The 26,597-nt window shown below is 42.6% G+C and overlaps 1 long non-coding RNA gene across 1 annotated transcript; it reads left to right on the top strand.

The window, feature by feature from the left end:
• Positions 1–1,568: 1,568 nt before the first annotated feature.
• LOC309667819 lies at positions 1,569–14,714 on the top strand. The gene is made up of 2 exons (XR_014267983.1): positions 1,569–3,418; positions 14,470–14,714. It is a non-coding gene; the product is annotated as an uncharacterized lncRNA (long non-coding RNA).
• The last annotated feature ends 11,883 nt before the right edge of the window (positions 14,715–26,597 follow it).

A 26,597-nucleotide genomic window follows, 5' to 3' on the forward strand; every position in this document is an offset into this window, starting at 1 on the left:
TCAAGTTACTATCCTAGGGGTGCTGTGTCTAAAGAAAGGAAATAGGCTGGGTGCAGACCTGAAACAAAGAGCCACCATTAATCCAAGAAGTTCAATGCAGGGGAGGAGGAGAAGGCTTCTGGGCGTGATAAACAAAGGAACAGACCAAAATGAAAGACGAGACAAGGACACCGGAAACAACACTTCAGGCTTTGGTTGAGGCAGATGGGTCCTGAGAGAACAGATGCTCAGTAACTGCTTGACGAATGACCACCGAGAGAAGAACAGGGACTGTTTGCCCTGGCTTCATAGCAACCTCTTGGTCAGAGCCCAAGGAGGTGTGTGCTGCTCCCCAAAGTGAGGCTGGAATCCGGAGGCCTCTGAAGCTGATCTCATGGGCTAGATTCTCTGGAGGGTCCTTGCCCCTTATTAGAGGTAATTCATCCGGGGCCCAAGGAGTTCCCCAGCACAGCTGGAGGCAATCACAAGAACACGTTCCTCTTAAAAGGCAACCAGAGAGACTCACGCAATGTCTAAAATTTGGAGAGTAGAGTCTAGTAGCCAAGTGCATGGGCTTTGGAGTCAGACAGACCTGGGTTTGGATCCCAGTGTTGCTAATTACTAGCTTTGGGATCTCAAATTGCTTGACTTCTTGGAGGTCATTTTTCTCTTCTCTCTGTGGGATCTAATTCACAGAGTTTTGTGAGGGTTAAATGAATAGACATTCATTTGGCTTTTCAATATCCATTCATCTCTCTCGCTATTTAAAAGTAGCCATGCAGTTTAGTTAGGATGGCCTGCATCCTAGGCTCCAAGGATAGACCATCACTGATCTACCCACTCAGGATAATCCCAGCCCTGTTGCTACACTGATTGGTTCAGGGATGAGTTACCTAGGCTATGCCAACCAACATGTGGTTTTCTCCTGGTTAGTTCAGTTTAGTTCTGTTAGAATAAATCCAGAAGTGTTGTTTGATGGTAGGAAGAGGTCTCTCTCCTTCTCTCTCTCTCTCTCTTTCTCCTCCTGGATATGAGTGAGGGATTGTGTGTCCTCAGCTTCTGCCAGAAGTCATTTCGCATCCAAGTCATTTCACAATCCAGCCTGAGGAAAGCAAACACATGGAATAGGGCAGAGCCAAATCACAGAGAAACCAAGCCAGACCCCTGATCAAACTTTACCTGACCCAGTCTGATCTGTCCCTGAACTTTTAAAGCAAAATTTGGGTTGAAATTCCTGTTACATTTAAGTGCTCAACAAATGGTAGCAGTCGATCCTATTAGTATTATGATCAAAAGGATTACTAAGTAAAGCCAAAAAAAGGGTTTGACATTTTCATTACAAGATACAGTACAATTTTCCCAGTGGTATTCATTTATTTCACAAATTCATCAAACAAATTAATTCAACAAATAATGATTGAGTTCCTACTATGTGTCCCGCCTGGTGATAGGTGCGAGGTTAGAGTGATGAGCAAGACAAGCTTGGTACTGCCAGATGCTCAGATCCCATCCTCACCCCTCGGAGAGGTCTCCTTCTTGCTGAGCTGGAAGGGAGGCTGCTTGTTCACAAACGTGTGCATATTTAAAAGGAAATGAAAAATGGTCACACATGTAGAAGCTCTACATCAAAGTCAAGTGGTTCTCAGCGTGAAGATGGCAGGACTTACTCGTATCTCTTCCTGCCTTCACGCACTCCACTTCAGCCAGGCACACCCTCCTCACCTTCCTCTTGCTCTTCACCTTCATCTGCCTTCGAGACCCCACCGGAAACTCTATAAGAGGCTTCCTGGCTGATGTAGATGCTTGCTTTCCTCCTCCTGGGACCTCACATCTGTTTTTCTTTAGCTCTCACTATGCTCTTGTAGTCACTCTGGGTCTCCTAGCTGCCAGGTGCCCACTCTTCTAGCTGATCATCGCCTTGCCTTGCCCTCCAGGCTCTGAACCCTTAGTTTGCATTTACCACCATGATTTCCAAACTACTGCTCTGTCCCAAGGGCCTGCTGTAAACCTGCTGGTAGTCCCACTTGCCCAGAGGTGTTTATAGGTGGTTTAGAGGTGATTTATCTGAAGATAATTCAATTCCTATGTTCTTTTTTTTTTTTTTTTAAGATTTTTTGATGTGGACCTTTTTTTTTTTTTTTTGGCTGCGTTGGGTCTTCGTTGCTGCACATGGGCTTTCTCTATTTACGGCAAGTGGGGGCTACTCTTCGCTGCAGTGTGCAGGCTTCTCATTGCGGTGACTTCTCTTATTGCAGAGCACGGGCTCTCGGCGCACGGGCTTCAGTAGTTGTGGCATGCGGGCTCAGTAGTTGTGGTACATGGGCTTAGCTGCTCCGCAGCATGTGGGATCTTCCCGGGCCAGGGCTCAAACCCGTGTCGCCTGCATTGGCAGGCGGATTCTTAACCACTGCACCACCAGGGAAGCCCCTGGACCATTTTTTTAAAAAGTCTTTATTGAATTTGTTACAACATTGCTTCTGTTTTATGTTTTGGTTTCTTGGCGGGGAGGCATGTGGGATCTTAGCTCCCTGACCAGGGATCAAACCCACACCCCCCCCGCATTGGAAGGCAAAGTCTTAACCACTGGACTGCCAGGAAAGTCCCTTCAATTCCTATGTTTTTGTACCTAAATTCCTGACTTCTAGTTCCTGGCTCCTGGCCTTGACTTGCCTGGTGCCTAAATAAATTCCTGCCATTAACAAAGGAGCTAGTGCCTGGTCCTAACTCAAAAGTTATGTTGTAAAAAGGGGAGGGGGGCGGAAATGCTACATTGCTATCCCATCTTCCCCAGCACTGCTTTTCCTTTTATGATATCAATATATATTTAAAGCAAAAAAGTAGCACATGCTTAGGGGAAAAATTCAAACAGTATAGCATTTGGTAAAGTGGAAAGTGAAAGCCTTCCCTCCATTGGCCCTTAGTCCCTCACCCCAGAGTCAGCCATGCTACCAGTTGGCTGTGTTGCCCAGACCCAAGGTGGTCCCTGGGCTCCAAAGGCAGGTTGCCTGTATTCAAACCCAGCTCCATCATTTAGTAGCCATAGACGTTGAACAACCCAGCTAACCTCCCTGTGCCTTGGTATACTTATCTATAAAACTAGGATAATAACAGGACTTGCTTTTGAGGTTACTGGGGGAAAATATTTTTTAATTTCAGTAAAGCACTTAGAATAGTGATTGGCACATGGTTAAGTGCTTAATCAAAGTGAATTATTATCTACCTCTTTTTTAATAACAGATATTAGGGTTCTATGGTGTGGATGTCTTTTATTATAACCCAATTGGTTTATACATTCACTAACTAGTTTCTCCAAACTCAGGATCCAATACTGAGAAGCTGGGGCCACATGGAACATCAAGAATGTGTGGTTTTGGTTTTCTAACTTGGAACCCAGTGACATCAGAGCTTGCAGGGGTTCACGTGCTGGCCTGAAGATACTGTAAGAAACCATTTTCTAGCTGGGGTCACTTCTTCATTCTTCTAGACCTAATGTTCTCAAACCAGACACCCTTTCCTTCCTCCCAAGTTCTGTGTCTGGGGTAACCAGCACCCTGGACGATGAGCTCTGCTCTGAGCTTAAATTACTACCAGTTAGAATTAGAGCAGTTTTTCTCTCTGCTCTTCAACATGCTGGGCTGGAAGTACTGTGGCTTCCCAGCAGGTTAAAGTGATCACAAGTATCTTGGAATAGGTCTCTTTCCTGGAGAGAAAGAAGGGAAACAACACAAACCAGATGGATCTAAATTGAACACACTTTTCTCGGCACTTAATTTCCCTTACACAGAGCGCAAAAGGCATTTTGATGGCCTCCTGGGAATACTTCCCAAGCAATGCCTGGAGTTTTAACCATTTGACAGCCGTTAACCATGTTGAGCCTCATGGGGCTTAGCTCCCCACCCACCAGTGAAGAGCACCATCAGAAACTACCATTCGCCCTGGGAAAACGTCCTATAAGTAGCACCAACAAATCTTCCCCCAATAAGAGCAGGCCACAAGCAATGCTGACAACAGTACTCGGCAGAGCCTTGATCTGAAAATGCCGAGGAGAAGAAAGAGAAAGACCCAAGATAGCCCCTTGGAAGCAAATTTTCCACCTTCCTCAGTTAAGATGTCCATGCCTCTGTTGTTCCTTTTTGTTGGTGGCACTATTCCATAGCACTCATGGGGTTAAAGGCAGATCAATAGGAGGTGGAGTTCCCAGATATTGTTATTCTTTCACCTCTCATATCTAATCAGCTATGGGTCAGGTCTATTCAGTGATGGGTCTTCCATCCATCCCACCTTGTGCATTGCTAATATGTATTTCCTGGTTCAACAAAGTGTACTGGAAATTTTGGGACTTCGTTGACACTCAGCTAAGGGCACAAATTCTAACAATTGTTGACCTCCAGCAAGCCACTTAACTTTGCTGAGTCTTGGTCACAACAGTTTAAGGAGGAAACCAATGCTGAATGCAACATTATTGTAAAGATTAAGTGAGAGTCGCATTACAAGTGCCCAGTGCTGCTGATACCTGCTAGATGCTCAAAAAATACCTGTCAGGCTGATGAAGTAGAAGTGAATGGAGACTTCCGGTTAAATGTGGTGGAAATGACATGTATATGTAATTTTACTCCTTCCCCAAACCACAATAAAATGGTAATACAGGGCTAAAAACAAGTGTAAATGTATAAGGACACAGAGAACGAAAACAGCATAGCCTTGATCTGTGTGACCTATAATTCAAAGGGAACAAAAAAGAAAGCTTCATTGTAACACCTCTGTATCAGTTATCACTTGCATAACAAACCATCCCAAAACTTAATGGCTTAAAACAAACATCATTTTATTTGCTCACAGTTGTGAGTCAGTGATTTGGGCTGGGCTCACACAGGTGGATCTTCTGCTAGAATTAACTAGCTCACCCATTTGCAGTAAGCTGGGAGCTGGTATGACTTAGGGCTGGGCTCTGCTGGGATGGTTTACCTTCTCCCTCCACGTGGTCTCACCATCCAGGAGGCTGGCCTTTGCTTCTCCACTTGGTGGGCTCCGGGTTCCCAGCAGCCAAAGGATAAGACCCAATGCACTAGCCTCTGCATGCCTCAAATTTGGTAATATCTCATTGGCGAGTCACAGATTCAGTGGCCAAGCCCAGACTCAATGTGGGAGAGATCTACACAAGGTCACAGATACCTTGGTTCATTCCTGCAACAGTCTACGACAACCTCTGAAGCACGTTTACCATCTTTCCCAATTAAGATGATCATGTGTGTGTTGCCTCTTATTAATAGAGATGCTATCCAATGGTGCTGACAGAGTCAAAGCTAGATCAAAAGAGATCAAAAGCAGGTGGACAAGAAAGACCAACTTAGCAGACCAGAGAAAATGGAAACCAAAGCCTGAAGTGGGGGACTGAAGGAAGCTGGTTCATTCTATAGAACCCCAGAGATTCAGAAATTGAAGCTACCAAGTATAATACATCTGAAATTCAGAGTACAGGTGGGGCTAAAAACAGAAGAATAAGCTAAAAGTCTGTGTGAGAGGCACTATCTTGACCTTCTGCATCTTTGTTCCTGCCCCACACAACCAAGTGAATACCTTTCCATATCCCAGGATTGAGGTATACTCTGTGGAGAGGTAAAAATGGAGAGATTCTTATCTTGGGATACCAGGCATTGCTAAAGGTGGGGACACCATTTTGAAAACAGGGAGATTATCCAGTTGACAGTAAAAGACCATTAATGAGAAAATTAGATAATTCCACAATTGATTAGTAGGAATTCCAAAGAGCAAGAAGACAGAGGAAAAAGAAAGTGAAGAAGTTATCAAAGACTTCAATACATTTCAATAAAATTTCCCAGAACTTAAGTAAATGAGTTGGAAAAGACCCACTGAGTACTTTGTGGAATGAATTTAAAAAGAAAAAACAGAACTAAGGCAAATCATTGTGAAATTCAGGATATCAGGGATAAGAGAAAATCCTAATGGCGTCCACAGAGAAAAGATCAAACAAACAACAACAATGAAAACAGGTGACATACAAAAGTTCAGAAATCCACATGGCATCAGACTTAATGGCCACAGGAGATGCTAGAAGATAATGGAGCAATGCCTTCAGAATAATGAGTGGAGAGGGGACCTCCAAGATGGCGGAGGACTAAGCCATGGAGATCACCTTCCCCTCAATAAATATATCAAAAATACATCTACATGTGGAACAACTCCTGCAGAACACCCAGTGAACGCTGACAGAAGACCTCAGACTTCCCAAAAGGCAAGAAAATACCCACGTACCTGGGTAGGGCAAAAGAAAAAAGAAAAAACAGAGACAAAAGAATAAGGACGGGACCTCCACCTCTGGGAAGGAGCTGTGAAGGAGGAAAAGTTTCCACACACTAGGAAGCCCCATCACTGGCAGAGACAGGGGGGTGGGCGGGGGGGAAGCTTCAGAGCCATGGAGGAGAGCGCAGCAAAAGGGGTGCAGAGGGCAAAGCGGAGAGATTCCCACACAGAGGATCGGGACCAACCAACACTCACTAGCCGGAGAGGCTTGTCTGCTCACCTGCCGGGGTGGGTGGGGGCTGGGAGCTGAGGCTCAGGCTTCAGAGGTCAGATCCCAGGGAGAGGACTGGGGTTGGCTGCGTGAATACAGCCTGAAGGGGGTTAGTGTGCCACAGCTAGCTGGGAGGGAGTCCGGGAAAAAGTCTGGACCTGCCAAGAGGCAAGAGACAAATGTTTCGGGGTGCGTGAGGAAGGGGACTCCTTCCCCATCTGCCCACAGAAGGCAGAGCACCACCTAAGTGAGCTCTAGAGATGGGCGTGAGCCATGGCTATCAGCTCGGACCCCAGAGACGGGCATGAAATGCTAACACTGCTGCTGCAGCCACCAAGAATCCTGCGTGCAAGCACAGGTCACTATCCACACCACACCCCCACACCCACCCCAGGAGCCTGTGCAGCCAGCCACTGCCAGGGTCCTGTGATTCAGGGACAAATTCCCCGGGAGAACACACGGTGCACCTCAGGCTGTTGAAATGTCATGCTAGCCTCTGCCGCCACAGGCTCACCCTGTATTCCAATTATGACTACCGTACCCCTCCCTCCCCCTGTCCTGAATGAGTAAGAGCGTCCCTACTCAGCCGCTGCTTTAAGCCCCTCATGTCTGGGCGGGGAACAACTGCCTGAGGGTGACCTACACTCAGAGGTGAGGCCAAAATGAAAGTTGAACCCCAGGAACTGTGCGAACAAAGAAGAGAAAGGGAAATTTCTCCATGCAACCTTAGGATCAGCAGATTAAGTCCCCACAATCAACTTGATGTACCCTGCATCTATGGAATACCTGATTAGACAACAAATTGTCCCAAAATTTAGGCAGTGGACTTTGGGAGCAACTGTAGACTTGGGGTTTACTGTCTGCAACTGATTTGTTTCTGATTTTTATGTTTATCTTAGTTTAGTGTTTAGGGCTTGTTATCATTGGTGGATTTGTTTATTGGTTTTGTTGCTCTGTTTTTTTTTTAAATTATTACTATTTTAATAATTTTTAAATTTTTATTTATTTATTTATTTTTTATTTCTTTCTTTTTTTCTCCCTTTTCTTCTGACCTGTGTGGCTGACAGGGTCTTGGTACTCTGGCCTGGTGTCAGGCCTGAGCCTCTGAGGTGGGGGAGCCGAGTTCAGGACATTGGACCACCAGAGACCTCCCGGCCCCACGTAATATCAATCGGCGAGAGCTATCCCACAGATCTCTGTCTCAACTCTAAGACCCAGCCCCACCCAACGGCCAGCAAACTCGAGTGCTGGATGCCCCATGCCAAACATTTAGCAAGACAGGAACACAACCCCACCCATTAGCAGAGAGGCTGCCTAAAATCATACTAAGTTCACAGACACTCCAAAACACACCACCAGATGTGGCTCTGCCCAGCAGAAGACAAGATCCAGCCCCACCCACCAGAACACAGGCACCAGTCCCCTCCACCAGGAAGCCTACACAACCCACTGAACCAAACTCACCCACTGGGGGCAGACACCAAAAACAACAGGAACTACGAACCTGCAGCCTGTGAAAAGGAGATCCCAAACACAGTAAGTTAAACAAAATGAGAAGACAGAGAAATATGTAGCAGAAGAAGGAACAAGGTAAAAACCTACCAGACCAAACAAATGAAGAGGAAATAGGCAGGCTACCTGAAAAAGAATTCAGAGAAATGATAATAAAGATACAAAATCTTGGAAATAGAATGGAGAAAATACAAGAAATGTTTAACAAGGACCTAGAAGAACTAAAGAGCAAACAAACAATGATGAACAACACAATGAATGAAATTAAAAATTCTCTAGAAGGAATCAATAGCAGAATAACTGAGGCAGAAGAACGGATAAGTGACCTGGAAGATACAGTAGTGGAAATAACTACCATAGAGCAGAATAAAGAAAAAAGAATGAGAAGAATTGAGGAAAGTCTCAGAGACCTCTGGGACAACATTAAACACACCAACATTTGAATTATAGGGGTCCCAGAAGAAGAAGAGAAAAAGAAAGGGTCTGAGAAAATATTTGAAGAGATTATAGTTGAAAACTTCCCTAACATGGGAAAGGAAGTAGTCAATCAAGTCCAGGAAGCGCAGAGGGTCCCATACAGGATAAATCCAAGGAGAAACACGCCAAGGTACGTATTAATCCAACTCTCAAAAATTAAATACAAAGAAAAAATATTAAAAGCAGCAAGGGAAAAGCAACAAATAACATACAAGGGAATCCCCATAAAGTTAACAGCTGATGATTCAGCAGAAACTCTGCAAGCCAGAAGGGAGTGGCAGGACCTATTTAAAGTGATGAAAGGGAAAAACCTACAACCAAGATTACTCTACCAAGCAAGGATCTCATTCAGATTTGACAGAGTAATTAAAACCTTTACAGACAAGCAAAAGTTAAAAGAAGTCAGCACCACCAAACCAGCTTTACAAAAAATGCTAAAGAAACTTCTCTAGGCAGCAAACACAAGAGAAGGAAAAGACCTACAATAATAAACCCAAAACAATTAAGAAAATGGTAATAGGAACATACATATCAATAAATACCTTAAATGTGAATGGATTAAATGATCCCACCAAAAGACATAGGCTGGCTGAATGGATACAAAAACAAGACCCATATATATGCTGTCTACAAGAGACCCACTTCAGACCTAGGGACACATGCAGACTGAAAGTGAGGGGATGGAAAAAGATATTCCATGCAAATGGAAATCAAAAGAAAGCTGGAGTAGCAATTCTCATATCAGACAAAATAGACTTTAAAATAAAGACTATTACAAGAGACAAAGAAGGACACTACATAATGATCAAGGGATCAATCCAAGAAGACGATATAACAATTGTAAATATTTATGCATCCAACATAGGAGTACCTCAATACATAAGGAAAATGCTAACAGCCATAAAAGGGGAAATCGACAGTAACACAATCATACTAGGGGACTTTAACACCCCACTTTCACCAATGGATAGGTCATCCAAAATGAAAATAAATAAGGAAACACAAGCTTTAAATGACACATTAAACAAGATGGACATAATTGATATTTATAGGACATTCCACCCAAAAACAACAGAATACACTTTCTTCTCATGTGCTCATGGAACATTCTCCAGGATAGATAATATCCTGGGTCACAAATCAAGCCTTAGTAAATTTAAGAATATTGAAATCGTATCAAGTATCTTTTCCGACCACAACGCTATGAGACTAGATAACAATTACAGGAAAAAAAACTGTAAAAAATACAAACACATGGAGGCTAAACAATATGCTATTAAGTAACCAAGAGATCTTTGCAGAAATCAAAGAGGAAATCAAAAAATACCTAGAAACAAATGACAATGAAAACACGTTGACCAAAAACCTATGGGATGCAGCAAAAGCAGTTCTAAGAGGGAAGTTTATAGCAATACAATCGTACCACAAGAAACAAGAAACATCTCAAATAAACAACCTAACCTTACACCTAAAGCAATTAGAGAAAGAAGAACAAACCCCCCCCAAAGTTAGCAGAAGGAAAGAAATCATAAAGATTAGATCAGAAATAAATGAAAAAGAAATGAAGGGAACAATAGCAAAGATCAATAAAACTAAAAGCTGGTTCTTTGAGAAGATAAACAAAATTGATAAACCATTAGCCAGACTCATCAAGAAAAAAAGAGAGAAGACTCAAATCAATAAAATTAGAAATGAAAAAGGAGAAGTAACAACTGACACTGCAGAAATACAAAGGATCATGAGAGATTACTACAAGCAACTATATGCCAATAAATGGACAACCTGGAAGAAATGGACAAATTCTTAGAAAAGCACAACCTTCCAAGACTGAACCAGGAAGAAATAGAAAATATAAACAGACCAGTCACAAGCACTGAAATTGAGACTGTGATTAAATATCTTCCAACAAACAAAAGCCCAGGACCAGAGGGCTTCACAGGCAAATTCTGTCAAACATTTAGAGAAGAGCTAACACCTATCCTTCTCAAACTCTTCCAAAATATAGCAAAGGGAGGAACACTGCCAAACTCATTCTATGAGGCCACCATCACCCTGAAACCAAAACCAGACAAAGATGTCACCAAAAAAGAAAACTACAGACCAATATCACTGGTGAACCTAGATGCAAAAATCCTCAACAAACTACTAACAAACAGAATCCAACAGCACATTAAAAGGATCATACACCATGATCAAATGAGGTTTATCCCAGGAATGCAAGGATTTTTCAGTATACGCAAATCAATCAATGTGATACACCGTATTAACAAATTGAAGGATAAAAACGATATGATAATCTCAATAGATGCAGAAAAAGCTTTCAACAAAATTCAACACCCATTTATGACAAAAACTTTCCAGAGAGTAGGCATAGAGGGAACCTACCTCAACATAATAAAGGCCATATATGACAAACTCACAGGCAACATCATTCTCAGTGGTGAAAAACTGAAACCATTTCCTCTTAAGATCAGGAACAAGACAAGGTTGCCCACTCTCACCACTATTATTCAACATAGTTTTGGAAGTTTTAGCCACAGCAATCAGAGAAGAAAAAGAAATAAAAGGAATCCAAATTGAAAAAGAAGAAGTAAAGCTGTCACTATTTGCAGATGACATAATACTATACATAGAGAATCCTAAAGATGCTACCAGAAAACTACTAGAGCTAATCAATGAATTTGGTAGAGTAGCAGGATACAAAATTAATGCACAGAAATCTCTTGCATTCCTATACACTAATGATGAAAAATCTGAAAGAGAAATTAAGGAAACACTCCCATTTACCATTGCAACAAAAAGAATAATATACCTTGGAATAAACCTACCTAAGGAGGCAAAATACCTGTATGCAGAAAACTGTAAGACACTGATGAAAGAAATTAAAGATGATACAAACAGACGGAGAGATATACCATATTCTTGGATTGGAAGAATCAACATTGTGAAAATGACTACTATCCAAAGCAATCTACAGATTCAATGCAATCCCTATCAAACTACCACTGGCATTTTTCACAGAACTAGAACAAAAAATTTCACAATTTGTATGGAAACACAAAAGACCCCGAATAGCCAAAGCAATCTTGAGAAAGAAAAACGGAGCTGGAGGAATCAGGCTCCTGGACTTTAGACTATACTACAAAGCTACAGTAGTGAAGACAGTATGGTACTGGCACAAACACAGAAATATAGATCAATGGAACAGGATAGAAAGCCCAGAGATAAACCCATGCACATAGGGTCACCTTATTTTTGATAAAGGAGGCAAGAATATACAATGGAGAAAAGACAGCCTCTTCAATAAGTGGTGCTGGGAAATCTGGACAGCTTCATGTAAAAGAATGAAATTAGAACACTCCCTAACACCATACACAAAAATAAACTCAAAATGGATTAAAGACCTAAATGTAAGGCCAGACACTATAAAACTGTTACAGGAAAACATAGGCAGAACACTCTATGACATAAATCACAACAAGATCCATTTTGACCCACCTCCTAGAGACATGGAAATAAAAACACAAATAAACAAATGGGACCTAATGAATCTTAAAAGCTTTTGCACAGCAAAGGAAACCATAAACAAGATGAAAAGACAACCCTCAGAATGGGAGAAAGTATTTGCAAATGAAGCAACTGACAAAGGATTAATCTCCAAAATATACAAGCAGGTCATGCAGCTCAATATCAAAAAAACAAACAACTCAATCCAAAAATGGGCGGAAGACCTAAATAGACATTTCTCCAAAGAAGATATACAGATTGCCAACAAACACATGAAAGGATGCTCAACATCACTAATCATTAGAGAAATGCAAATCAAAACTACAATGAGGTATCACCTCACACTGGTCAGAATGGCCATCATCAAAAAATCTACAAATAGTAAATGCTGGAGAGGGTGTGGAGAAAAGGGAACCCTCTTGCACTGTTGGTGGGAATGTAAATTGATATAGCCACTATGGAGAACAGTATGGACGTTCCTTAAAAAACTAAAAATAGAACTACCATATGACCCAACATTCCCACTACTGGGCATATACCCTGAGAAAACCATAATTCAAAAAGAGACATGTACCACAATGTTCACTGCAGCTCTATTTACAATAGCCAGGACATGGAAGCAACCTAAGTGTCCATCGACAGATGAATGGATAAAGAAGATGTGACACATATATACAATGGAATACTACTCAACCATAAAAAGAAACGAAATTGAGTTATGTGTAGGAGGTAGATGGACCTAGAGACTGTCATACAGAGTGAAGTAAGTCAGAAAGAGAAAAACAAATACCGTATGCTAACACATATATATGGAATCTAAAAAAAAAATGGTTCTGATGAACCTTGGGGCAGGACAGGAATAAAGACGCAGATGTAGAGAATGGACTCGAGGACACGGGGTGGGGGGAAAGGTAAGCTGGGACGAAGTGAGAGAGTAGCATTGACATATATACACTACCAAATGTAAATTAGGTAGCTGGTGGGAAGCAGCTGCATAGCACATGGAGATCAGCTTGGTGCTTTGTGACCACCTAGAGGGGTGGGATAGGGAGGGTGGGAGGGAGACGCAAGAGGGAGGGGATATGGGGATGTATGTATACATATAGCTGATTCACTTTGTTATACAGCAGAAACTAACACAACATTGTAAAGCAATCATACTCCAATAAAGACATTAAAAAAACCTGTTATATAAAGTTTTTGTTATACAAGATGCGTAAGTTCTAGACATCTACTGTACAACATCATGACTATAGTTAACAATGCTGTGTTATGCACTTCAATAAATGTTGAGGGTAAAAAAAAAAATGATGAGTGGAAATGAATTTCATACCAGAGTGCCATACTCAGCCAAACTATAATTGTGATGGTAGGCTAAGGATATTTTAGACATTAAAGATCTGAAGAAATGTACCTTACATGCATTCTTCCTTTGGGAGAAATGAGGAAGACATAGAAATCAGAGAAAAGGTGTGCCAGTTATTAGCTAATTGCCCGTTAGCTGCAAACCTATACTTGTATACTCTGCTGTGTGATGCTGAGGCCAAGACTCTAAAAATCCCTTTCACCTTGGCCAGCTGACCCCCTGTTAAGCTCGCTAATGGGGAGAGATTACTAGAGAGAGACTGGAGGTCTGGAGAAGGAAGAAGGGACTTGCTTCTTCCTGTTGGATTCCTGTCTACTTGTAGTTCCTGAGAGCAGCACACTGGCAACCCTTCACCCCACAGAAACAGTTCCTTCCTGTAGCAACAGTTGAGTCCAGTCTGCAGTTTTCTCAACACTTGCAGAAGCAACTTTACTGATGCCCTTTAGAGATACCAGCACCAGCTATGCCACCTCCTTCACCCCCAACACGTGCAGTTAAAATAACTGGCATGGTTTCTAAAGCCTGACTGATATATAGGGGATCCAACACAGGATAAAAAGCAAAAACTCCAAGGATGATAGTGAGAGGAGATCCCAGGGCAATAGCTATGCATCAGACTGGTGGGTTGCTTGAATTGATAGCCCCAGTTCGCGACCTTCCTGTATCCATGTTCTTTGCAAAGTGACTTTTCAGATTCTTCCATCAAGACGTGGAGTCTATTTCTGTTCTCCTTGATTCTGGCCTTGTGACTTGTTTGGCCAATAAAATATGATGGGAGTCATGGTGAGCCAGCTCCAGTCCTAGCCTCAAGAAGGCTTGCATATTTCCTTTCTCTCTCTTGGATCCTTATTTCCATCATGAAGTCTTGTCTAACCTGCTGGAAGATAAGAGACCATGAGGCACGCCATCCAGTAGCCAGCTACCCATCCCCTCCCCAGGCAGAGATGCAGTTAACTGCAGATGCCTCAGGAAGTCCTGCTGAGACCATGAGGACCATCCAGCTGAATTCAGCCCCAAATGCCAACCTGCAGAATTGTGAGCTAAATAAATGATTGTTGTTTTTAACCACTAAATGTTTGGGTGACTTATTATGCAGAAACAGCTAACTGATCCACGGACTTAGAGAATAACCAGCCCACACTGGATCAGGAGGATTGAAGGCTCACGGATGAATTCAAGAAGAAAAAGTGATATCATTAGGGAAGCTAATATGTTCTTTGGAGGGCAATGGGGTGAGTTGGAGCAAAGGCTTGCAGCGTCTTCTTGTAAGCCTTGTAGAAATATTCGGTGTGACCTATGTATATGTATAACAGATAGAAATAAAATTCAAATTTACAAAAATGAATGGACTTTGTGGATTTCCTTCTGTAGTTAATGTCAACTCACGATCGTGGACTTGAATCCCAAGACGTGGTTTCAGCAATCTTGTCTTTTCATGACTGCTGTTTTCACTAGTGGACATGCAGGCAGTATTCATCAGTAGTACTCATCGTGCTGCTTGGGCCCTCACTCCCAAATCCAATCGTCATCTTTGATTCTACCTCCTAAATATGGCGGTCCACCTCTCTCCATTGCCATGCCTCTGCAAGAGCTCAGGACACCATCTCTCACTTGGACCATTGCAGCATCTTCTGAACTAGTGTCCCTGCCTCTCTTCTTTCTTGTTTCCTTCAAATAGTCTTCACTGAGCTGCCAGAATGATCTCGCTAAACAAGCCATCTCAGCTCATGGCCCTGTCTAAAATCCTTTATTGATTCTCCTTTGTCTGCAGGACAAAGTGTAAACTCCTTAGGATGGCATACATGGCCCTTCATGCTCTGGACTCTTGCCTTTCCAGATTCACCTCTTGCCAACTGTCAAGCTTGTCTCCAGCCTTACTGAGCCTTTTCCCACCCCTCATTTTTGTCATGCTCTGCTTTTCTGCCAAGTTTTTGCACATTGGATTCCCTCTGGCAGACTCTGTTTGTTGCCTACTCAAAACTCACTCTTTTATTTTTGCCTACAGAATCCTAGAAATCCCTTGGTCTCAGGGAAGGTGAGCCTTAGCCCTAGTCTAGAGGTAGACATATACCCTAGTTCTGGCTAATTATTTGTAAGAGGAAGTCACTATGGAACATATGGAAAGTTTTTCCCTTCCTGATAAGAGGCAGGTATGCCAGTCAAAACTCTCAACCCCATGGTCCCCTAGCTTTCTTCCCTAGAACTTGGACCTCCTGTAGACCAGTAGGAGGAAGGAAAGGGATGCTGACTGGAACCCAGACTTCATAGAGCCTCTGCACCAATGCTAGAAACCACTTGCCACCAGACATTCTGTTATGTCAAGAAATAACTCCCTCTTTGTTTATGCCACTGTTCGCTGGGCATTTCTTTCTTTCTTTTTTTTTTTTAAAGGAAGGACTTATTTATTTATTTATTTATTTATATTTTTATTTATTTATTTATTTACTTATGGCTGTGTTGGGTCTTCGTTTCTGTGCGAGGGCTTTCTCTAGTTACGGCAAGTGGGGGCCACTCTTCATCGCGGTGCGCGGGCCTCTCACTATCACGGCCTCTCTTGTTGCGGAGCACAGGCTCCAGACGCACAGACTCAGTAATTGTGGCTCACGGGCCCAGCTGATCCGTGGCATGTGGGATCTTCCCAGACCAGGGCTCGAACCCGTGTCCCCTGCATTGGTAGGCAGATTCTCAACCACTGCGCCACCAGGGAAGCCCACTGGGCATTTCTTGAAGCTGAAAGCATTTATGGTGGATATTATCTACCTTCCCAAACTAAATCCTGCTCACCCTACAGGACTCAGCAAAGTCACTACCTGGACCAGATTTAAAAACTCTGTCCCCTAACCCTATGCACCTAGAGCTTCTTTAAGTATTAACATAATGGCAAAAAGCACCAGCTCTGAAGCCAGACTGTCTAGGTTCATAGCCTAGCTCTATTACCTGCTAGTTGGTAACCTTGGACAAGTTATTTACCCTCTCTGTGCCTCAGTTTCTTATCTGTTAAATGGGGGTGAGACTATTACTAACCTCATCTAATTGTCGTAAGGGCTTATTGAGTTAATGTATGTAATGTACTTTGTAGCTGGCTCCTGTTAATCATTCAATTAATGTTTGCTGTTATTAATACAAGCTTCATCATTCTCTGTTGCAATAGCCTAATAGTCCTCTTCCCTGATAGATTAATGAATGAATTTCATTCATTGTATGCATAAGGTTAATGAATGCAGAGGTGCATCTGTCAAGTTTATTGCATTCCCAGGGATACCTGGCCTAGAGATACTGCCCAGTAAATATTTACTGAATAGATAAACATATATCACGCAATGTGAACAGTATATGAAAAGTAAACCAAGTCAAACATTAACCCAGCTGGGATGGCTTTTTTCACATGAAGCCAGGGAAGGAGTTACAAATCAGCAACTTAGTGAGTTCTAGAAGGCTACTGCAGGAAAAATTCCCATAGTTGGCTCAAAGGACGAATACCCATGTGCTCATAAAGCCCCTGGCTATCCAGCTTCATGCAATCAAGAGAAAAAATCACTAGATCAGCCAAGAGATATTCATCAGTCAGTGTTGGGCTGTAGCATTTTGCCTTGTCCTTGTCCAAATCTGGCCTTCTAAAGATGAAGTCTGTAATCAAAGGTAGAATGTAGGAGATAACAATGAATCAAAGCACCCCGATTCCAGATAATCATTTCCCCAGTATCTTTCTTGTTTCAGTTTGAATTACAATGCTTTTTCTCTTGCCACCCACACTGTTAGCAGGGCAACTTCCACTCTCTGGACTTTCGGCTCATCCTTATTCTTCACTTGGGCTGGAACCTCACGACAAAGCTATTCTTTGTAGCGTGTGTGTGCGCGCTACATGTGCAAGTGTGTTTGTGTATTTGTGTAAAAGTAGGGAAGGGAAACCTAGTACAAGAATGATTGCATACAAGTATTTTCTGGTGAGTGTGCAGTTTTATTCCCTCATGTCTGCTGACAAGTAAGACAGGGAAAATAATTGCTGGATCTTCAGAAAGCTTCTATTATTGCCCTTCATGATAATTTACTTTATCTCTTTCTTTTGCATTCACCTTGAGCCATTATGGCTTCTTTCTTTGCAGCTCAGTAATTGGAAAACTGTTTTACAAATCTGCTTTTTCTTCACTTAAGGATTTTTTCCTCATCACACATAGAATCAAGGGAAAGAGAAGAGAAAGGGGGAAAAGAATGCACTTTAGTGAGATCTAAAAGGATGAAAATTGAATTTATTTACTATTCCCACATATTATTTTTCAGGAAGAATGGGAAAAGGACACAGGAATTTGATACTTTGGATAACACAATGCTAAAGCCACACAAGGGATTTTTTTTAATGTATTTAAAAGTATTTGTAACCTCTGGATCAAAGACTTTGAACTACCTTTGTGGGAGGATGTCAGCTCCAGAGATCACTCCATAACAGAGAAATAACAACAACAATGACAATAATGATATTAACAGCAGCTCACCTTGATTAAGGATTGTGCTAACTACTTTATATATCATACGTCATTCACTCCCAGCAAACCCAGAGGTGGGTTCCATTATTACCTCATTTTCAAAAAAGGAAACTAAAGTTAAGAGAGGTTAAAAATAACTTACCTGAGGTCATGGAGCTAATACATGGAGAGGCTAAGACCTCAAACTAGGTCTGACTCCAAAGCCTACAATCTCAACCAGCCTGGGAATTTACATAGCATGCATGACCAGTATGGGAAGGTTTTCTGGACCCACCGCAAAACTACCTCCATTTTGTCAGGGGTCTCCCATTCAAGTTCTTGTGATTTGAGAAGCCTGGTTTTGATCAAAAGGATAACCAAAGAGTGTAGGCAGGGGGTAAAAAGTACAGCTGGCACATATGCTTTGCTTGCTCCAGAAGTATTTTTTAAGACTACTTAATTAGGCAGGTATTTTTAATTTGCAAAAACAACCAAATCCCCCATACCTTTCCAGGAGCCCCTGTAAATGCAGAGAACCTCTGTGGAGGTAGACGGTGCAGTCAGACTGCCGGGAAAAATCACCCTCATCTGCCTCTCACTAGCCATATGATCTTCTGTAGGTTCTTCACCTCCTTTTTCTTATCTGTAAAGTGAATATAATGATAGCATCTGCCTCAAGTCCTCCAATCCAGAGAATCATCCACAGGCCTTGAAACCTAATGGAATTTGCCCGTTGGGTTTTGAAATTTTGCAAGGGTGACCTCTTTCTTCTTTACATTTTCTCCCTTTGGAATGGGAATGTCTGTAACTGCCCATCTCACCATTGTATTCTGGAAGCAGGTAACTGGTTTTCTAATTTCATAGGTTCACAGGTAGAGGGGAATTTTGGCCTAGGATATTATCCTACAGAGTCTCACCCCTACTTGTTTTAGATGATTTAAGTGATGAGATTTGGGACTTTTGAGCTGATGATATTTAGATGAGATTTTTGGACAGGTTGATGCTTTAATGGGTTGAAATTTGGGAGGATGTAGGGATGGGGTGAATGTATTTTGCCTGTGGGAGAGAAATGAATCTTTGGGGCCCAGAGGACAGGTAACAATAGGCTGAATAATGCTCCCCTACAAAAGATATCCCTGTCCCCGTGCCTGGAACCTATGAATGTTATCATACGACGCGAGAGAAAGAGAAAGAGAGAGCTTTGCCGATGTGATTAGGAATTCTGAGATGGTGAGATTATCCTGGATTATCCAGGTGGGACCTGAATGCCTTTTGTTTGTTTGTTTTTGTTAGTATTATCATTATTATGGGCATTGGAAGGCTTTCAGGAAATAGAACTTTGCAAGGGTCCTTCAGTAGGGGTCTGTGGATGTTCTGGGGTGAATTATAAATTCCCAGAATTTGTGTGTGAAATTTGGTGTGTATGTGCATCTAGTTAGTTGTTTATTCGTTTCCCAGGACAGCAGTAACAGTATCGCAGGCTGGGTGGAAGAATCTGTTCTAAGCTTCCCTCTGGCCTGTGGATGGCTGTCTTCTCTATGTCTCTCACAGCATTGTCCCTCTATATGTGTCTGTCTACGTGTCCAATTCTCCTTTTTTTTAAAAAAAGAGATTCATTTATTATTTATTTATTTTATTTTATTTTTGGCTGTGTGGGGTCTTAGTTGCGGCGCGCGGGCTCTTTCGTTGAGGTGAGCGGGCTTCTCTCTAGTTGTAGTGTGGGAGTTTTCTCTTCTCTAGTTGTGGCACGCGGGCTCCAGGGTGCGTGGGCTCTGTAGTTGTGACACGTGGGTTCCAGAGCGCAAGGGCTCTGTAGTTTGAGGCATGCGGGCTCTAGTTGAGGCGCACGAGCTCAGTAGTTGTGGCACGCGGGCTTAGTTGCCCCACGGCATGTGGGATCTTAGTTTCCTGACCAGGGATCAAACCTGTGCCCCCTGCATTGCAAAGTGGATTCTTTACCCCTGGACCACCAGGGAAGTCCCCAATTTCCCCTTTTTATAAGGACACAGGTCATATTGGACTAGGGCCACCCTCATTTTAACTTGATCGTCTCTGTTAAAGACTCTGTCTCCAAGTAAGACCACATTCTGAGGTACTGAGGCTTAGGAGTCCAACATATTTGGTGGGGTGGGGGGCATAACGATGTGGATGTTTCCAGAGCTTTCATCAGATCTCAAAGCATCCAGTACACACATTCATGCTTGCACAGGCACACATGCTCACAAAGATTAAAACCCTCTGAAAGGATGAAAGCCCAGAGAGTGGGCAGCAGGTAGTCAATGGTGGTGGGGAAAGGCTCCCAGGCCCTTGGATTCTCATCTCAATAGGCAGATGCCAGCTTTGCTAAGCAATATTAAACCATGTTTTGAAGTAGGCAGCTTATTTGAAGGCAGTGTATGGAGTGGAGGAAGCACAGGCTGTAGAATGAGTCCAATCTGCCTTGACATCACCTAGGCTGTGTTGCTTCAGGGAATTCACTCAACCTCTCTGAGACTGTTTCTTGGTCTAAAAAATACCATGTACCCTAAGGCTGTGGATATAAAGTACCAAACTCAGAGTCTGGATCCTAGCAAACATTCAAAGACCCATTATCATTATGGGTGGGGTACAACTAATGAACAAATATGCTGCTCTGCCTCTGGAAGCCTAGGTCAACAGCAGCACAGAATAAAGGAGTAGTGGTGGTGACTCACGCTCTGCTTTCAATCTGAGACAGACCATGCTTGCCTCGTGTATGTGACTTTGGCAGGCCGGGCTGACAGATATGGCTTTCAAGAAAATGGCTCATTGGTCTTCCAGTAAGTCAGGGAGGCAAGGAATCCTTTAGTCGGTTGCATGGTCACTGCCTCAATTTGACAAAAGACTCTTGCTCCCACCTGGGGCAGGCTCAGGTTGATGTTGTATGGAATGTCCAGTGTGTTAGTTAGGGTAAAGTCTGAGCTGCTGTAACAAACAGCCCCAAATATCATCAGCTTAAACCAGATAAGAATTTATTTGTCTTAATGTCATAGCAGAGAGATAAGAGGTGCTAGGTTGATAGACTGCCTTGCCATTCTTAACATGTGGCTCTTCCTTGTAGGTACAAAGTGGTGGCTCTTCATCTCTTAACTATCAGGGAGGGAGAGCATATGCTCAAGATTTTAAGAGAAGACCCTGAGGTCACACATCATTAGCTTATGTCCTATTTGGCCAGAAGTTAGTGACAAGGGCTCATCGAGCTGTAAGAAAGGCTTGGATGCATCATCTTTAACTGGGTTGCCATGTGCCCAGCTAAACTTAATTATTATGGGAAAAGAAGAGAACTAAGAGTGGGGACTACAGCTAGCAGATTGCCTTTTCTGGATCGTGGCATCTTTTTCTCATTCTGGGACTGTCCCTTCCTTAAGTAAATGACCTTGATTATACTCCTCTTTAAGAAACACCCTTCTCCTGCAACACACACACACACACACACACCCCTGTATGATTCAGCCCAGATGTGTGGGTATCAGGCCCATGAATATTGGAATATAGAGGTTCAAGTTCCCGTGATTGCATGGTATTTTACAACCACCTAGCTCTCTCCATTCCATTACCTTATTTGATCTTCACCTCAGCTTTGAGAGTTAGGCACAGCAAGTTTTATTATCTCCTTACAACTGCAGAAAGTGAGTCTCAGAGAAGCTAGTAATTTATCCAAGGCTGCACAATTCACTGGTTCTAGACCCAAGGCATCTGATACCTAATTTAGAGCATTTCCATCTACAGCCAGGGAAAAAGATGGGAAATTGGAACTCAATTCAATTGGAACAAATTCATTCATTCTTATTAGTGATTCTAGGGGAGTGATGATTGAAAGTAGTTGAAAAACAAGAGAGAAAGTTTACCTTTCTCAGACATCTTTGCACCTCCTGATACCTCTCTTCTGAGAGCTCCCACGTCCAGAATCATCATGTTCTCTTCTGGCAACATAAATTTGTCTACTGTTGGGGGCCTCCAGTACGATAGCTTATGGTACAACACTGTCTATCCACTCCTATCTTTGCTAACTAGGGTTTTCCTTTAAGGACACTTCATGTGTCAACTAGGTGTAAGGAGGAAAGCCATATAATAAAGTTTACACCAGGATGTAAATGTGTAATTAGTTGTTCTAGGAGCATGTTAAATTTAAAAAAACTTGGTTATGATACTAAATGGACTTAGAATTGGTGGAATTTCAGGGGGGTTGGTGGCCAAGTAAAGATGGTTGAGTTTGGGAGGTTCTTTTGACATAAGGCCCCAAATCTTTGCCTGGCAGGAAAGTCTGCCTTAAAATAAGGTTAAGGGATCACAGCAACACGTTATCATTAATTAAGCACCTACTATGTCTCTGACTCTCTCCTGGGTATATTACCTGCATGACCTAATTCAAGTCTTATAACAATGCTGTCAGTAAGGTGTGATGGTCCTTATTTTACAGATGATAAGAGTAAGAGCTGCTATTTTGTTTAGCATTTACTACGTGTAAGTTAAGATATGAGGTTTTGTAAGATTAAATACATTGACCAAGGTCAAATACCTAGTAATAAGAATTAGAATTCAAACGCCAAGCCCTATGACTCCAAAATTGGTGCTCTTTTTAACATTGCTTCCTCTGATGCCCGCAATTCTACCACTAACACTTTTTCCTCTGGGCAGAGAGGCTACTGGGGATTTCGTATATTCATCTTCCCAGTGCACTTTTTTTCTTTTAATTTGGTTGTGCCGGGTCTTAGTTGTGACAGGCGGGCTCCTTAGTTGCGGCTCACCTGCTCCTTAGTTGTGGCATGTGTGCATCTTAGTTGCTGCTGGCAGGCTCCTTAGTTGCGGCTTGCGGGCTCCTTAGTTGCGACTCACCAGCTCCTTAGTTGGGGCACGTGTGCTCCTTAGTTGTGGCCGGTGGTCTCCTTAGTTGCGGCATGCGAACTCTTAGTTGTGGCATGCATGTGGGATCTAGTTCCCCAACCAGGGATTGAACCTGGGCCCCCTGCATTGGGAGCTCGGAGTCTTAACCACTACACCACCAGAGAAGTCCCCCCAGTCCACTTTTAATCAAATCATTTAGTACAAAAAATTTTAAATATATTGACTGATATATTTGATATATTTCTACAATATATTCATATAAAGTGTTCACTATATATTGAAGTGATTACATATTATTAAGAAAAAAGTGAAAGTATACATAGATGGCATGTTTCCAGTTTGGAAGGAAAAATGTATAAATAGATATAATCTGGGGCTTTCCTCGTGGCACAGTGGTTAAGAATCCGCCTGCCAATGCAGGAGACATGGGTTCGAGCCCTGGTCTGGGAAGATCTCACATGCTGCAGAGCAACTAAGTCCGTGAGCCACAACTACTGAGCATGCGCGCTAGAGCCCGTGAGCCACAACTACTGAGCCCACGTGCCACAACTACTGAGCCCACGCACCACAGCTACTGAGCCTGCATGCCTAGAGCCCGTGCTCCACAACAGGAGAAGCCACCGCAATGAGAAGCCTGCGCACTGCAACAAAGAGTAGCCCCTGTTCGCCACAACTAGAGAAAGCCCGCGCGCAGAAATGAAGACCCAATGCAGCCAAAACTAAATAAATAAAATAAATAAATTTTAAAAAATAGATATAATCTGGAAGGATATTTACCAAAACATTCAGTGGTTATAACTCTATAACAGAATTAAAGTTTGGAAGTGAATATCTTTTATAATTATGATGATGATGATGTCCATCATCTCTCCTGCACATATTCTGATATCTGTAATTGACTACCTCCCCCTTTGCTTTGGGAAATTTCTTCCCCCTCCACGTGCTTTGGATGGAACTTCCACTCACAGCACGCTGCCCCACTGTGCCTAAGAAATGGACACAAGCCTGGACCAATCAGTGTCCTGTGTGATTGGTCTCAGTGGGGAACAAGCTAAAGTGCCGTTTTGATGCCCCATCCACACTGCTTTGTCCCATCTCTGAGTCTGCCGGCAGTAGTGCTGGAGAATTTCCGGGGTACTGACAGCTTCCCACCTCAGACATCCATGTCTCTCTGTTTCTCTATCTGAGAGTTTTTCCCAGTGCTATAGAAACTTGCCCAGCCCAAGTGCAGAGTGCTCACAAGAGCTGGGAATTAACACCCTCAGGAACCACCCTCAGCCAGTTAGGGATGGGAGTCTGTGGACAAATCATCTCCTGGCTTCCCTGTCCCCTGGTGGGAGAATTCTGACTTGTGTTCCACGTGGTACCTCTGAGGGACCCAGCAGGCCTGAACTCCAGTTGCCCACAGTGGTATCTCACTCACTAACACTATGTTGACTCTTCTCCCATCTGTTGAGCTTTCCTTGCTCCCTCATCTGTTCTCCCTGGTACCCTTTCCCAAATACTCTACCTGCATCAAAGGCCTTGTCTCAGGGTCTGGCCCTTTCCCAAAACTTCCCAAACTCAGGTAGAGATGTAGCTCTCTCTTTCCCCTTGGATGATAACCCATGAGCATTAAACCCAGAATTCTGGAGGCATGACTTCTACAACATGAGAGTCTGAAAACATGAGACGGATGGACCAACAGAGTCCAAGACGCAGAGAGAGGGTCCTCATGCTGTGGGCATCCTGGGATCCAGCCCACCTTGAGGTCAGCTCCCCTCTGACCTTGATCTAGCCATTACTTGTTACCTTGAGCTTCAGCTAGTTTTGAATAGGGTTCTGTCCCTTGCAAGCAAAAGAGTCCTGGTAGGATGATGTTTATTTTCTTTTTTTTTGCTTATATTTTTCTCTAATGTAATATACAGAAACTTTTTAATGCAAAAAATATGGCAGAATAGGGCAGCTCCCTGGTGGTCCAGTGGTTAGGATTCCGCTCTTTCACTGCTGTGGCCCGGGGTTCAATCCCTGGTCGGGGAACTGAGATCCTGCAAACTGTACGGTGCAGGGGGGGAAAAAAAGGCAGAATGACATTCTAAAGGGAAAAAAAACCCACTGGAAATGTCATTGACATTGTCACATAAATAGCGCATGTGGGTGCACAGTTCACCTTCCTCTCTTAGTATCAGTGAAACCAGGCCTTCCTGAAACAATGGATTCATTGAACCATGAGTCTCCACAGGCAATCACACTCCCCAAATGCTCCCACGGTGCTGAATGACAGAGGGTGTTTCCTTTGTCAGCTCTACCAATCACCCCGACTCTTAGAATGATTTGGATGTGGCTTCTCATTTGGCCCCAAAGCTGTGCCCAAGTTAATGACTTGGAAAAACATATCATCATCCATGTAATCTGCAGAAACCAGAGAGAGCCCTGAATCACGCATTTCCACTGCAGAGGAAGCATTCACAAATCCTGCACATTTTAGCAATGTTTGTATTATTTCTCACAACTATTTAGTTAAGTGCTGTATAAACAGATGGGCTTATTTGTTTGGTCCTAATAGTTATAAAATTTGAATATTGTGTATATTGACAATTACAAATATTTGTACTTGCCAAGTAATATTCTTTCCATTTAAAAATTCCTTTATGCTAAAGAGAAAGCTGGTTTAGTCTTTATAGAAACATACTATGGCTTTATGTTCCCATGGCTTTTCTATAACCAGAGGTATTCACAGATTGCTGGGTATCACTGGGAAGAGGAATGGAAATAAACCACAGAACACTGTCACCTTGTACTCAGAGCTTGGTTACATCTTCACACACAGCTCCATGTCTATGTCTTGAGGCAAACATCAACAAAACAAAACTGGCGCAAATAAGATGGCTCTAATTCTCAAAAATGTGCAATTCCTTTAAACTATAATTCCATGTTTAGGAATCTGCACTAAGAATCCAAATTAGAGATGTGAGCAAAGATATATATAGATAGATATGTAATGCAGTAGTATTTATAATAAATATTGGAAACAATTCAAATGTACCATAATTATTAGTTAAATTGTGCTGTATTCATATCATGAAAATCTGTGCAACAATTAAAAACAATAATATAGATTTCATGGCAGTGGGGCAGAGCTATATCAACAATATAAGTGAAAAAAGGCAGATTACAAAAGACTATGGGGACTTCCCTGGTGGCACAGTGGTTTAGAATCTGCCTGCCAATGCAGGGGAAATGGGTTCAAGCCCTGGTCCGGGAAGATCCCACATGCCGCGGAGCAACTAAGCCCGTGCGCCACAACTACTGAGCCCGCGTGCCATAGCTACTAAAGCCTGTGCGCCTAGAGCCTGTGCTCCACAAGACAAGCCACCACAGTGAGAAGCCTGCGCACCACAACGAAGAGTAGACCCCGCTCTCCACAACTAGAGAAAGCCCGTGGGCAGCAACGAAGACCCAATGCAGCCAAAAATAAATTGAAAAAAAAGACTATGAACAGCATGATCTCAATTTTATAAAAACAAAGACCATACCTTTATACACATGAAAGTCTAGAAGGTCTTACACCAAAATATTAATAGGATATATTTTGGGATGTTGGGAATATATAATTTTATGTTCTTCTTTGGGCTTTTCCAAATTTTCTGTCATGAGCATGTATTATCTTTATAATGAGAAAAACAAAATGAAAAAGAATAAAAAGGCAGAGTAATATGATTTAGAGAATGCAGTAAGGTGACATAAGAAACCAAGAGGTTATTCTATGACTTTTAAGTCACTCATTCAAATATACTAAGGGCCTACTGTATGTCAGTACAAGTAGAAATACAGAGGCTTTAAAAAAATCAAGCTCTTCTGCCTTTGAAGGCTTCACAATTTAGAACAGCACTGTCCGATAGAATGTTCTGGAATGATGTAA

Source organism: Balaenoptera physalus, assembly GCF_965194825.1.
Source record: "Balaenoptera physalus genome assembly, chromosome: 10".
Classification (NCBI taxonomy): domain Eukaryota; kingdom Metazoa; phylum Chordata; class Mammalia; order Artiodactyla; family Balaenopteridae; genus Balaenoptera; species Balaenoptera physalus.